General features: G+C 35.5%; 1 protein-coding gene and 1 long non-coding RNA gene across 2 annotated transcripts in view; one reads left to right on the top strand and one right to left on the bottom strand.

Moving 5' to 3' along the window:
- LOC124376811 (ribonuclease inhibitor-like) overlaps nucleotides 1-12,500 on the bottom strand; it is a gene marked incomplete at its 3' end in the record, with an annotated part of 82,896 nt that overhangs the window by 51,524 nt on the left and 18,872 nt on the right. The window lies entirely within an intron of this gene.
- On the top strand, nucleotides 9,924-12,026 carry LOC124376922. Its single transcript, XR_006924007.1, has 3 exons — nucleotides 9,924-10,198; nucleotides 10,299-10,419; nucleotides 11,659-12,026. It is a non-coding gene; the product is annotated as an uncharacterized LOC124376922 (long non-coding RNA).

Raw genomic sequence — 12,500 nt, 5'->3', positions numbered from 1 at the left:
GCCACAGAGCGCGTGCAGTGTTGTAAGGTGAGCTGCTGGGCATACAGCACCCGGACTGCTTATAAACTACTCAGAACTGCTTTTAATTATTTTATTTATTATAAGGCTGTATGCTATTTAATGTCGCTATAACATCACTTCCGGTTAGCGCGTGCAGTGTTGTAAGGTGAGCTGTTGTACACACAGCACCCGGACTGCTTACAAACTACTCAGAACTGATTTTAATTGTTATTATTTTGTTTATTATAAGGCTGTATGCTATTTAATGTCACTAGAACATCACTTCCGGTTAGCGCGTGCGACCGGAAACAGCTGAGTGCGTGCGGCGCGGGAGTTACATGGCTGAGTTTGGAGCGGTGGTAAGGTTCTGAGTGTGAGATAGAGATGATGGTACAGTGTGTAAACACTGCTGTATCACTGTGAGGGTGTAAATAACCCCTGATACTCTTCACTCATAACTCAGTAATACTGTAGTCAGAAGTAAAGCAGAATGAACACATCAGAAGTCTGATATCTTTGAGTGTCAGTGTGATGGAGAGTTTAAATCCCAGCTCTCCTCAGCATTGTCCCATGCTCCATCACTGGACATGTTTTACATAAACACCACTTATATTTACAATTTAAGGTTTTAGTTTAAATAAACACTCATTTCTGTGGGGAAGAACAGCATCATTTTAACATGGCTGAGATGAAGCGCAGAAGGAGAAAAGAACATCCAAAGCAGGAGACGGAGTATTACACATCTGCTGGGAAAGACAAACCTGGAAATATATAAATTCAGATAAAGGTAAGGGTCCATTCACACATGCCATCCTATGTTCCTTTTGACCTAGACTGCTTTCATTAACAGACAGGGCATTAGGATAAAACTGGTGTGAAGTTCACGACTGGATTAATATTTCATTTTTTCTTATTCAGGGTGTGGAGTATTCAGTTCAGTCCCTTTTGATGAGGGAGACCTCTTTAACCTCGCAACAGCAGACACTCTGGCAATCATCGAACACAGTAAACAGGTAATATATATTTTTTTTACAGTTGTGAAATTATATTGAGCTCTTATTATATCTTATAAATCTGTATGTAGTGTGTATGCCTGAGACCTGTTTCATTGTATATCAGGGCTTTAGTGATTTACATGTGTTTTGTGTTTATTGGCGTGTGTATGTAACAGACATGGTTTAGCAGTACACTGGGTATATGGGGACGTTGTTGTAATGTGATAGTCAATGTACATAAGCAGCTGTGTGTATAGTGTCTGACAGAAACCTGGTCTCGAGGGACTTCACTTTATAAAGTTATTGTATGAGCACCATATACTTTATTAAATTAATTTCTCTTAAATTTGCATCTTATAGATGTAGACTTACTGACTATTGTACTTCCTCATCCCTCAGAGGTAAGGGTTTGTTACAGAAGCACCACATAGCAGATTTGTTGTACCTTGTAGTAATGTGATAGTCAATGTACATCAGCAGCTGTGTGTATAGTGTCTGACAGAAACCTGGTCTCGAGGACATCACTTTATAAAGTTATTGTATGAGCACCATTAACTTTATTAAATTAATTTCTCTTAAATTTGCATCTTATAGATGTAGACTTACTGACTATTGTACTTCCTTATTTCTCAGAGGTAAGGGTTTGTTACAGAAGCACCAAATAGCAGATGTGACCTGGGTGATTGTATATCATGAGAACAAAAGTGACCCAAATATTATAGTATAGTTAAGGCAGCAATGTTCTTGCTGGGTGTAAATAATATACCATATATACAGTGTGCTTTGCTAATGTACTGTATATACAGTGCATAAAATCACCCCAAAAGCCTGACATAGACCTTATAGAGTATCTGTAAAATGCAATAGTAAAGGAAGTGGCAGATTGTTGTTGCTCTAATAAAATAAAAAGGAATATTTGTTGATTCAATCTTGGTGGAAACTACTGGAATTTTCACAGAAACAGTTTTATGCATAGTCATTTGTAGAACTAGCAGTTCTGCAAAACCTAGTATGTCGGACTAAATACTAAGACCTTGTTTGCGATTGTTAATAATACAATTGCTGGTGATCCAAATGCTTTTTTTAAATATTTCTAAACATACCAATCTGTTTTAAATTAAATGTTTTGTGTAAAACTTAGTTTTATGTATCTTTTGAAATTAATGTCTTGGTTTGATATGGTTGCTAATGCAGTAAAATTAATTGCATTAAAATGTGACTTAAGTATCAAATACATTCTAGGGCTACTTAATGTTTATAACAAATGTGAGAAAGATCTCTTGTTTCTGTTTTTAGAATGTAGCTGAAAACATTAGAGGTTACTGCAGTAGATGAGTTGGAGGCTGCTGATCCAGGAGAAGAGTGAGAAAAGGTAATTTATAAAAATCATATTCTGATTATTTATTCCCAAAATGTTGCAGGTACTTTGCATTGTTTTAGTATGTTTTTATCAGTACGTATTGTCTCTCTTAGTCACTGGGAGAGATTGACTGGATGGGTGAACACTATCTGTGAACCATGTCTTGAGATCAAAATGACTGAGATTTTGTGTGCAGTTTTAGGTGCTGGGGTTAGGATTGAGTTAGTCTGTGTGTATGTAGTGTGTATGGCTGAGACCTGTTTTATGAGAACACTGTGTCTAATAAGGACATGCATAGACCATCATGTAAGAGTCCTCTACCAAAGGAGTATTAGTGTGTCCGTGTGTTTGACAAATACATGGTATATCAGGGCTTTAGTGATGTACATGTTTAGTGTTTATCTGAGTGTATATGGAACAGACATGGTTTAGCAGTACACTGGGTATATGGGGACGTTGTCAATGTACATAAGCAGCTGTGTGTATAGTGTCTGACAGAAACCTGGTCTCGAGGGACTTCACTTTATAAAGTTATTTTATGAGCACCATTAACTTTATTAAATTAATTTCTCTTAAATTTGCATCTTATAGATGTAGACTTACTGACTATTGTACTTCCTTATCCCTCAGAGGTAAGGGTTTGTTACAGAAGCACCACATAGCAGATTTGTTGTACCTTGTAGTAATGTGATAGTCAATGTACATCATCAGCTGTGTGTATAGTGTCTGACAGAAACCTGGTCTCGAGGGACTTCACTTTATAAAGTTATTGTATGAGCACCATAAACTTTATTAAATTAATTTCTTTTAAATTTGCATCTTATAGATGTAGACTTACTGACTATTGTACTTCCTTATCCCTCAGAGGTAAGGGTTTGTTACAGAAGCACCACATAGCAGATGTGACCTGGGTGATTGTATATCATGAGAACAAAAGTGACCCAAATAGATTATAGTTAATGCATCATGCGTATTATTATATTGCTGGGTGTCAATTATATGGGTGCAAATCAATAGCGAGCCAAAAGATTATGAAAAGTAAAAAAATATTTATATATTGTTAATTATGTCCAAATGATAGTCCAAATGTGTTAACCTGGTTAAGAAGATGCTACAGCCAGGCTTACATTGTCTGATTTTTGGAATAACTCCAATATTTTACTGCTGTCTGTACATCAGATAGTCAGTGGAATGCGAGCGTAAATTTGAAACGTTAGTGAAGCTAAATGTATGTTTAAAATCAAAAATGCTTTGAGAATCTAATTGGTTTGTGTCCAGCCTAAAGGGAGGTAATAGCCATTAAAATATCCCTGGACAGGTCCATATAAAAGCATTTAGTTTTGTCTATTTTAGATTACCATTGTAAAGGGCCAATCTAAGCCTAAGAAACAGGATTCAAAAGAACTTTGTGAAAAGACAAAAAAAGTAAGGTTGCCTGATAGACATTATTTTTGTCATAAGAAATTCTGTTAAATAATTATAAACTGAGTATTTGTTTTGGTTATGTTTTTAAATATGTACTGAACAGTATCTTACAATAACAAAAACAGTTCTTGAACAAAAAGAAAATATGACAAAGGTTTATATTGATAATTTGTATATCATATTACTGTTCAGTAGAATATACAAAAACCTTGCTATTTTATCACCTCAGCTTTGAAATTAAAGGTATGCATTTAAATTGTAAAATTGAGTCCTTGATATGTCCTGTGTAGAATTAGGCTAGTATTAAGGCATCAAGATAAATTGGTGAAAATCTTTAATGTTATGATTATTCAAATCGATGAGCTTTTAGTTACAAACGAAACATACTGTAGTATTAATTTTTGCATCTGCTTTTAAGATAAACTCAACATTGATGCCAGTGATGGAAGTGACTCTGAGAGTGGGGCTGATGCTGCGAATTTGGATGCTTCCCTGAAGACACCAGCACAGATCAGTAGGTTTTCTAACCTGTTCTAACCATGTTTAATATGCGCCATAATGTCAGTCCACACTGCTAATGTACTCTCAATGATGATTTCTTTTTTACAGGGACGTGAAGCAATCGGACACCAGAAGAGGAAAATGGTTTGCGTTGCATTTTTTTAGGTTATGATTTTTCAGGACACTTTTTTCAATATATTAATTAGCAATAAGAATTTATATTACAAAAGGTAACATTATTCACATTTATTTGCTATTTATAATCCTAAACAAACCTCTGCCATCATACCTCTTTCACTTACTGTCTGTGGTTATGTTTGCATACACTCATTGATACAATTGAGTTCTTTCGATGTCCCATCTACATTTATGGCAATAGCAAACTCCCATTCCCAGAGCGACGTAGAAAAAGCTTTGGAGTTCCCATCAAGAAATGTACACACCAGGCATAACGTTATGATCTTATAACGTTATGACTAGTGATTGAATAACACTAGCTCTTTATTATGGCAGCTGATCGTGGGTGGGATTTATTAGGATTGTAATTAGCTTTACAATTTTCCTCATTTTAAATTGGTTTAAGTGTCTTTATGTAATTCATTTGTATATCTAGCTCTCTGCAAGCTTTATATAACACTGAGCATTTTGGAGATTTCACTATGCACTAAACATTCAAATATCTAAACATCTTGGTTATCAAATTTCATTTATAATGGGTTTTTTGGTTAGTTTGTTTATGAATATTTTGCAGAGACTAAAAAACTCTAAAAAGAAGTCCCGAAAACTACAAGGAAAGGACTTGTTCTTTTAAGTCACTGATGTCTTGATAGTGCACCATGCTGTCAAGTCTGTGTTTGTGTGTGTCAGAGGGCCAATAAAACATGCCTGTCCCTTCAATACTGTGTGATGTCTTGTTTGTGTATTGTTAAAACCAATGTCCTGATAAAGCCCGTATGTCCTTACAAACACTATTTTTGTCAGAAGGCGGGACATTCCGAGCAGGTCCTCATATACAACCATAATGTCAGGTCTTTATATAAATTGTTTAAATTTGTGTAAAGTAATTCTGAAGTGAAATTTGTTTTCCTCAGAGCTGATTAGATTTTTTGACATTTGTGGCATCACTGTAGCACAAGGGGAAGGGTGGGTACCTTTAAACCATGGTACAACTTGTTTACCAGGCAAAGTCCACCTAATACATAAAACCAGTATGTGTGTGTGTGTGTATATAAGATTGATTGTGTGTATGTGTATGTGTGTGTGTGTGAGTGTGAGTGAATGTATGTGAGTGAGTGAGTGTGTGTATGTGAGTGTCTGTGTGTGTATATAAGATTGATTGTGTGTATGTGTGTGTGAGTAGATGTGTAAGTGAGTGTTGTGTGTGTGTATGTGAGTGAGTGAGTGTCTGTGTGTATATAAGATTGATTGTGTGTGTGTGTGTGTGTGTGTGTGTGTGTGTGTGTGTGTGTGAGTGAATGTGTAAGTGAGTGTCTGTGTGTGTGTATCTGTGTGTGTATATAAGATTGATTGTGTGTGTGTATGTGTGTGTGAGTGTGAGTGAATGTGTATGTGAGTGAGTAAGTGTGTGTATGAGAGTGTCTGTGTGTGTATATAAGATTGATTGTGTGTATGTGTATGTGTGTGTGAGTGTGAGTGAATGTGTATGTGAGTGAGTGAGTGTGTGTAAGTGAGTGTCTGTGTGTGTATATATGAGATTGATTGTGTGTATGTGTGTGTGAGTAGATGTGTAAGTGAGTGTTTGTGTGTGTGTGTATGTGAGTGAGTGAGTGTCTGTGTGTATATAAGATTGATTGTGTGTATGTGTGTGTGAGTGTGAGTGAATGTGTATGTGAGTGAGTGAGTGAGTGTATGTGAGTGTCTGTGTGTGTATATATGAGATTGATTGTGTGTATGTGTGTGTGTGAGTAGATGTGTAAGTGAGTGTTTGTGTGTGTGTGTGTATGTGAGTGAGTGTCTGTGTGTGTATATAAGACTGATTGTGTGTGTGTGACTTCAAGATGACTTTAAGATTTTGACATTTTAGCCGGAAATCATCTCTTTTTTGCTTCTCCTCAAATATACCAAAAGCCAGGTAGAGGTTTTCCTCAATCTACTCTACACTAAAAAACTCTGTGTCTCTCGTACACTTTTCTCACGTGAGCAGTGTATCTATGTGCATCCTTGAAGTGAGCGTATTTGATCAGTTCTTCAGGTCTGGGTGAACCATTACAAGTGCAGAGGCGTTAAAGACCTCAACTGGATATGAGTTCCAAAACCAAAAGTAGTAGTAAATAACACAGTAATATATGACTTATTGAGAACTACACTACTGTTTATGGAGTTGAGATCACATGCTAATTTTATCCAGCTCATTTTGTGAGGCACAATATGCATGTTGATTTAATTCTAATACAATAAATGTATGAATTTATTCCTCTCTGTCACTGGGTATTGGTCTGTACAAGATATTACACAATTGTTTACCCAGAAAGGACTAAGTTTCACTTCACATAGACTGTCCTAGAACAATCATTGTAATCTGAACATTTGAGCAGACATGTGATTGGCCAATAGCAATAGTTCAATTCATTTTAGCTTTGATTTGTTTGTTTGAAGAACAAAAAAGATTGCAGCTTGATGTTCTGTTTTCCATTCAGTCACATTTTTATATTCAAAAGTAAACTTTGTTCAGATTTTCTCTGCATTTGATCTGATCACAAAATACATTTCATACATTTATTTCATACATTTATTTATTATTCAATGACTATCTCGAAAAAGATTTTCCAGAACTGCTTATACTTTACACTGTAAAAACCTGCACTTACATTTTTTATTTTAATTAACTTGAATTTACTATAAAATTTCACCTTCTTGACCAATGAGGAGTTGCTATTAATTATAAAAAATTTTCAACTAGCTTAAGATATTTTAAGTTTATTTTTATAATTATTAGCAACTCCTCACCTGTCAAGAAAGTTTAAATGAATTGTGATTTCAAGTTATTCTTTAACTATTTAACTTCTTTAAAATGTAAGTGCAACAAGGCTTTTTACAGCGTAGACTGACATTAACTCATTCGTTGTGTTTCTTTATTGAACAAAGAGACATGGCAGTGAGCAGCCAGCTCAAAAGCTAAATTCAAGTGAAACTACTATGATAAAATGTCATGTTTGTGCTGTTAGTGACATTCCTTCATTAAATGATTTCTTTCTCCATGTAAATAACCACTTGCGACGTCATGAGATAGTAAGTTGTATGTTTAAGGACTGCTCATTTAAAACAAACATGTATGGCACAATTAAATCACAGGGTCGAAAACATTGTCATTGTTCATTGATAGATTTTAAGGAAGGAATAGTGGAAACACGGGATATGAGAGGAATATCTGATGACATGCCTTCTAATAAAGAAACCAATACATCTGTTTTAGAGGATGATTCCAGTTGTATTGATACAGGAGAGGTTCCAGAGAACTTGCCAAAGTTGGTAGAGCTAAAAATCATTTTAAAGCTGGAAAATCACTACCATGTCCCTGGCTCACAGAATTATTATAGACATCTTACAAAAGCACAGGATTGACAATGATGCATTTCTAGTCAAAGACCTTGTAACATCTTTAAGTACAACAAACCCTTTATTCACTGCAATAAAGCAAGTATGTTCTTGAGGCTAAGAGAAACAGAACTTTTCAGTATGTACCAATACTTGAGTCTTTACAGAATCTACTTGGTCAGAATGACCTACTCGACAAATTGGTTGACAGTCACAGTTCTCAACAGTTAAAAGATATCCGTCAGTATAAGTCAATCCAGAATGGACTATATTTTAAAGCAAATGATTTCTCCTCAGAGGAGTTGAAGATATCAGTGTGCTTATATGTTGATGACTTTGAAATTGGCAACCCTCTCGGGACATCAAAAAAGAAGCACAAGTTGTGTGCAATCTATTGGATTTTGGGTAATTTACCATCAATGTTTCAGTCAAAATTGTCTTCAGGTTATCTTGCAGTTTTGTGCAAAACGGAAGACGTGAAGACATACGGATTTGCGAAAATCTTGCAACCTCTTTTGCATGATCTCCAAACTTTGGAACAGCAAGGCGTGTATATCCAACAACTTGAAACATTCCTTAAAGGAACGATACAGTGTGTTGTGGCGGACAATCTTTTCAGGCGAGTATTGTTGTCGATTTTGTACGGCATCTCGTGCAGATACTCAGACCATTGAAGTGAAGGAAGGTGAATTTACACCTTGGACTGCAGAAGAACACAGAGGACATGTGAGACTTGCTATAGAAAAAGAGATAAATGTCATGGGTGTTCAAAAAAGCATGTGTTTTCAGTGTAAGCCTTTGATTTGGCTCACGATCTTTTTGAAGGCATAATTCCAGTGGAGCTGGCAGAGTGCTTTGCTATACTTATTTCAAAGAAAATAAGTATAGCAAACTCATCATTCATTTTCCCTACAAGTGCGGTGCTAAAAAAAAAAATCGACCGCTATTGGTGCCACAGACATTTGCAAGTCGAAAATCAGTTGGTGGCAATGCGCATGAAAATTGGTGTCTGATAAGATTGCTGCCATTGATTATTGGGCATTTGGTGCCTACTGATGAACCTGTGTGGCTTATGATTTTGGACTTGAAAGATATTGTGGAACTGGTTTTGTCTTCAGTGCATACAGATGAGACCATTGCATACTTGGAAAGCAAGATCTCTGAACACCGTCAGAAATATCAGGCGCTGTTCCCACTTAAACAACTACTTCCAAAGCATCACTTCTTGGAGCACTATCCAGGAATGCTGCTTTGGTCCTCTAGTTTTTCTTTGGACATTGCGTTTTGAAGCTAAACATAGCTACTTCAAACAAGTAGTTGGGCACACAAATTGCTTCAAGAACATAACACTAACTTTGGCAAGTAAACACCAATTGATGGTTGGATATAACCTCCACATTCCCATCCCTGAAAAAAAAACCTTACAGGTTACACATGTCTCTGCCATCACTGTAGAGGTTATGAAAGAGGATGTTGTACGTTGCCTTAATTCTATGTATCCTGGTATCACCACTATAAATGTTGCTAACAATGTAAGTTATGATGGCATTATGTATAGAAATGGCATGATAATTGCCCATGGGTCTCTTTGTGGTCCTCCAGATTTTGCAGAAATTACTCAAATTTGTATAATCGAAGGCAACTTGGCTTTCATTGCCAAAAAAAAGTGTTCATGGTATCGAGAGCACTTCAGGCCGTTTGAATTGGTACCAACTCTTGAAATTTGCTTAATTCCCACAATGAGTTGAAAGACCCATACCCTCTTGCTGATTATATGGTTGAACGTGGGCGTGTGTGTATATATGTGTGTGTGTATATATATATATAAAATATATTATACATATATCGAACCTCGATACTTGTGACCTGGGCACTCGCGACCTCGATAGATTGTGACTTTTCATTTGGAACAAGACAGAGTAAATTAAAAAATCTGATAGTTTGCAAGAAGCCGTGAGTGGCTCGAAAGTTTGGAGTAACATTTCGAAACAGAGTTTTAATTGGAGCTACTTTACATTGTCATCATACTCAGCACCAGAGTTCTGTTGTTTCTGCACCTGGAACAACTCTGAAATCAAAGATTATTATGCATTTTTCCATAGAGGTGATTGGGAAATTCTCCTAATTTAGGACCATTTTTGTTTTTCTTGTAATGGTTGCCAGGATGACAAACTTGTAAAAGCATCACAGTGGCATAATCTGTATGATGCTACTTAAAGTTTTAGATGTACACTAAAGTGCCAACTAATGCTCATTTTTCATTGTTCAGAATGTCTCCATCGAAAAGAAACGTGAATGCATCCTGAAAGCCCTTACTGTCTACATGAACGAAGACCCATCAGACCTTGTGAAGGAGTGTATGGTAAGTAATTTACATTTTTAAAAAACTTGTTTCTCTGCAACCATCCCTCCTCTCACTCTTGATCTGTTTGTAATTCTCATTTTATACTTGACATTTTTAGGATGCTGAACATGATGACGTTGCAACCTCGATGCGCAACACCACCCTGGGAATCTACGTCATCATACATCAAGGAGCAGAGGCTACAGACCCTTATGAAGATGTTGGCATCATCATTTAAGGTGTCAAAATGTTCGAAAACCTGAACAATGTGGCAAATGCATGTTCTGTGACACTTGGTCTAATTTATGCATTGAACTTGGATTATCCACAAGATCTGAAATATACTTTTGAAGTTTTTCAAAAGTTGTTTATGGAGCTAGATGCAAACAATAATGTTGAAGGCAACAATATAAATTTTAGATTAATTGGATTTAAATAACTTAATATATTAAAACTAAATTAAGAATGTTAAGTTGATTTAACTGAACAACCATACATTAACTTAATTAAATCATTATTGATAATTAAATGCAACCTAACGACAAGAAAGTTAAGTAGGTCCAACATATATTTTTGAGTGTATATATATATATATATATATATATATATATATATATATATATATATATATATATATATATATATACACACACACACATACATACACCAAGAAAGTACACATGCTATCATATGATATTTAAATGTTAAAATGTAAATTTGTATGTAAATGTACATACAGTGGAACCCGGTTAAAACGAAAATCAAAATGGCGGCAATATATTAACGTGCTTGAAATTTTTTTATGTACATGATGTGCGTTAATAAATGAGAATGTGCATGCACGTGTTTTTGGAGGTTTTTTTAAACAACAGCGTTGCCGCGATTTGTTATCTAGTCATGCTATAAAAATTTACATACGTTTGTAAACTGTCAGGAAATCGTCGAGAATTGTATCGAGAAATGTATCGAGAATCGTTGAATCGAGAATCGTCGATTCTTGCTACAAATCTTTATTATATTCTACAACATTGTAAACACAAAGATCGCTCAGAAAATCACTAAAAACCTGTGGGGTGTAGTTCGTTTTTACAAAAAGCTAACCAGTGTCAACATTAATTTCTCGAGTCATTTCACTCTGACACACAGCTCTGAAAATTTTCCTACACCTGTAGCATCTGTAAGGCTTGATTTTTCCGCCACTTCCGCGAGTTCTTCTGTGGCTGCACAGCGCCGATCGAGATAACCAATGTTAAATGGCAAATTTGCCCCCCTTGTGCTCGAGATATTAGGGTTCGGCATCATAAAAGACTCGACATAACCGATGAGAAAATGCTAAGACAAGGCGAGAATTTGGCGGTTCCACTTCAAAAACGTCGACTTAATAGGGTTGTCGAGTTAACCGAGGTCGAGATAAGTGGGTTCCACTGTATATGTACATGTATATTCTAAAAATAGATTTTTGCTTGTTATTTATGCAGATGTTTTGTTGGAATCAACCCTCCCACTGGCACCAAGACAGCCACAACAAAGGTTGGAGGCAAAAAAGTGGAAAAGCCTCTGAGAAGAGAAACAACACCGTCAACCCTCATGTGTGTACCCTTCTCAGAAAATTAATGGACTTTGAATGATTACGCATGTAAGTTCTTGTTCATGTATTAAGACCAAAACATGTTTTGAATACGCCAGTTCTGTGAATGAACACTTGTTTCTAGACGTACAAGTTATGTTATGTTCCAACACAAATTTAACAAGATCTTAAATGTAACACAAACCTTGTTTAGATGTTTTATACATGCCATTGTTTTAGATATAATATTCAGGATTGATTTGCTGAAACAGCATTTGTTTGATTGTTTAAAAGTACTTTGCTGTCAGTTGTAATAAATGTTGTTCTTGAAGCAGCTTTGACTTTGGTTGCATTATTCTGTAAATTACATTTCATTCAGTTTTCATTCTCATGTATTTACAGGAATATATTGGTAAATAATATATTACGGTGTAATGTAGTAAAAAGCATTTTATTGTAAAACTATTACAATATCATCTTGGGTTTTGGGAAATTTACAGGATTTTATTGCCAACTCTAGTTGCCAACTAAATACTGTAATTTATTTTACTAAAAATACTGTAACTCATAATACAAGTTTAATTCTATTACTGTAAAATAAACAGCAAAGTTCTGTATTTTACAAACAACAGTTAACTGTAAATTGCTTTACAGCATAATGCTGCAGTCCATTTTACAGCAATTAATAACATTTTTACAGAACTTTACTGCCAACGTTTTTTGCCAGTAAAATCCTGTAAATTCTACAGTAAA

The sequence above is a fragment of the Silurus meridionalis genome, chromosome 23 (assembly GCF_014805685.1).
Source record: "Silurus meridionalis isolate SWU-2019-XX chromosome 23, ASM1480568v1, whole genome shotgun sequence".
Classification (NCBI taxonomy): domain Eukaryota; kingdom Metazoa; phylum Chordata; class Actinopteri; order Siluriformes; family Siluridae; genus Silurus; species Silurus meridionalis.
This window is presented reverse-complemented; position numbering and strand designations above follow the sequence as displayed.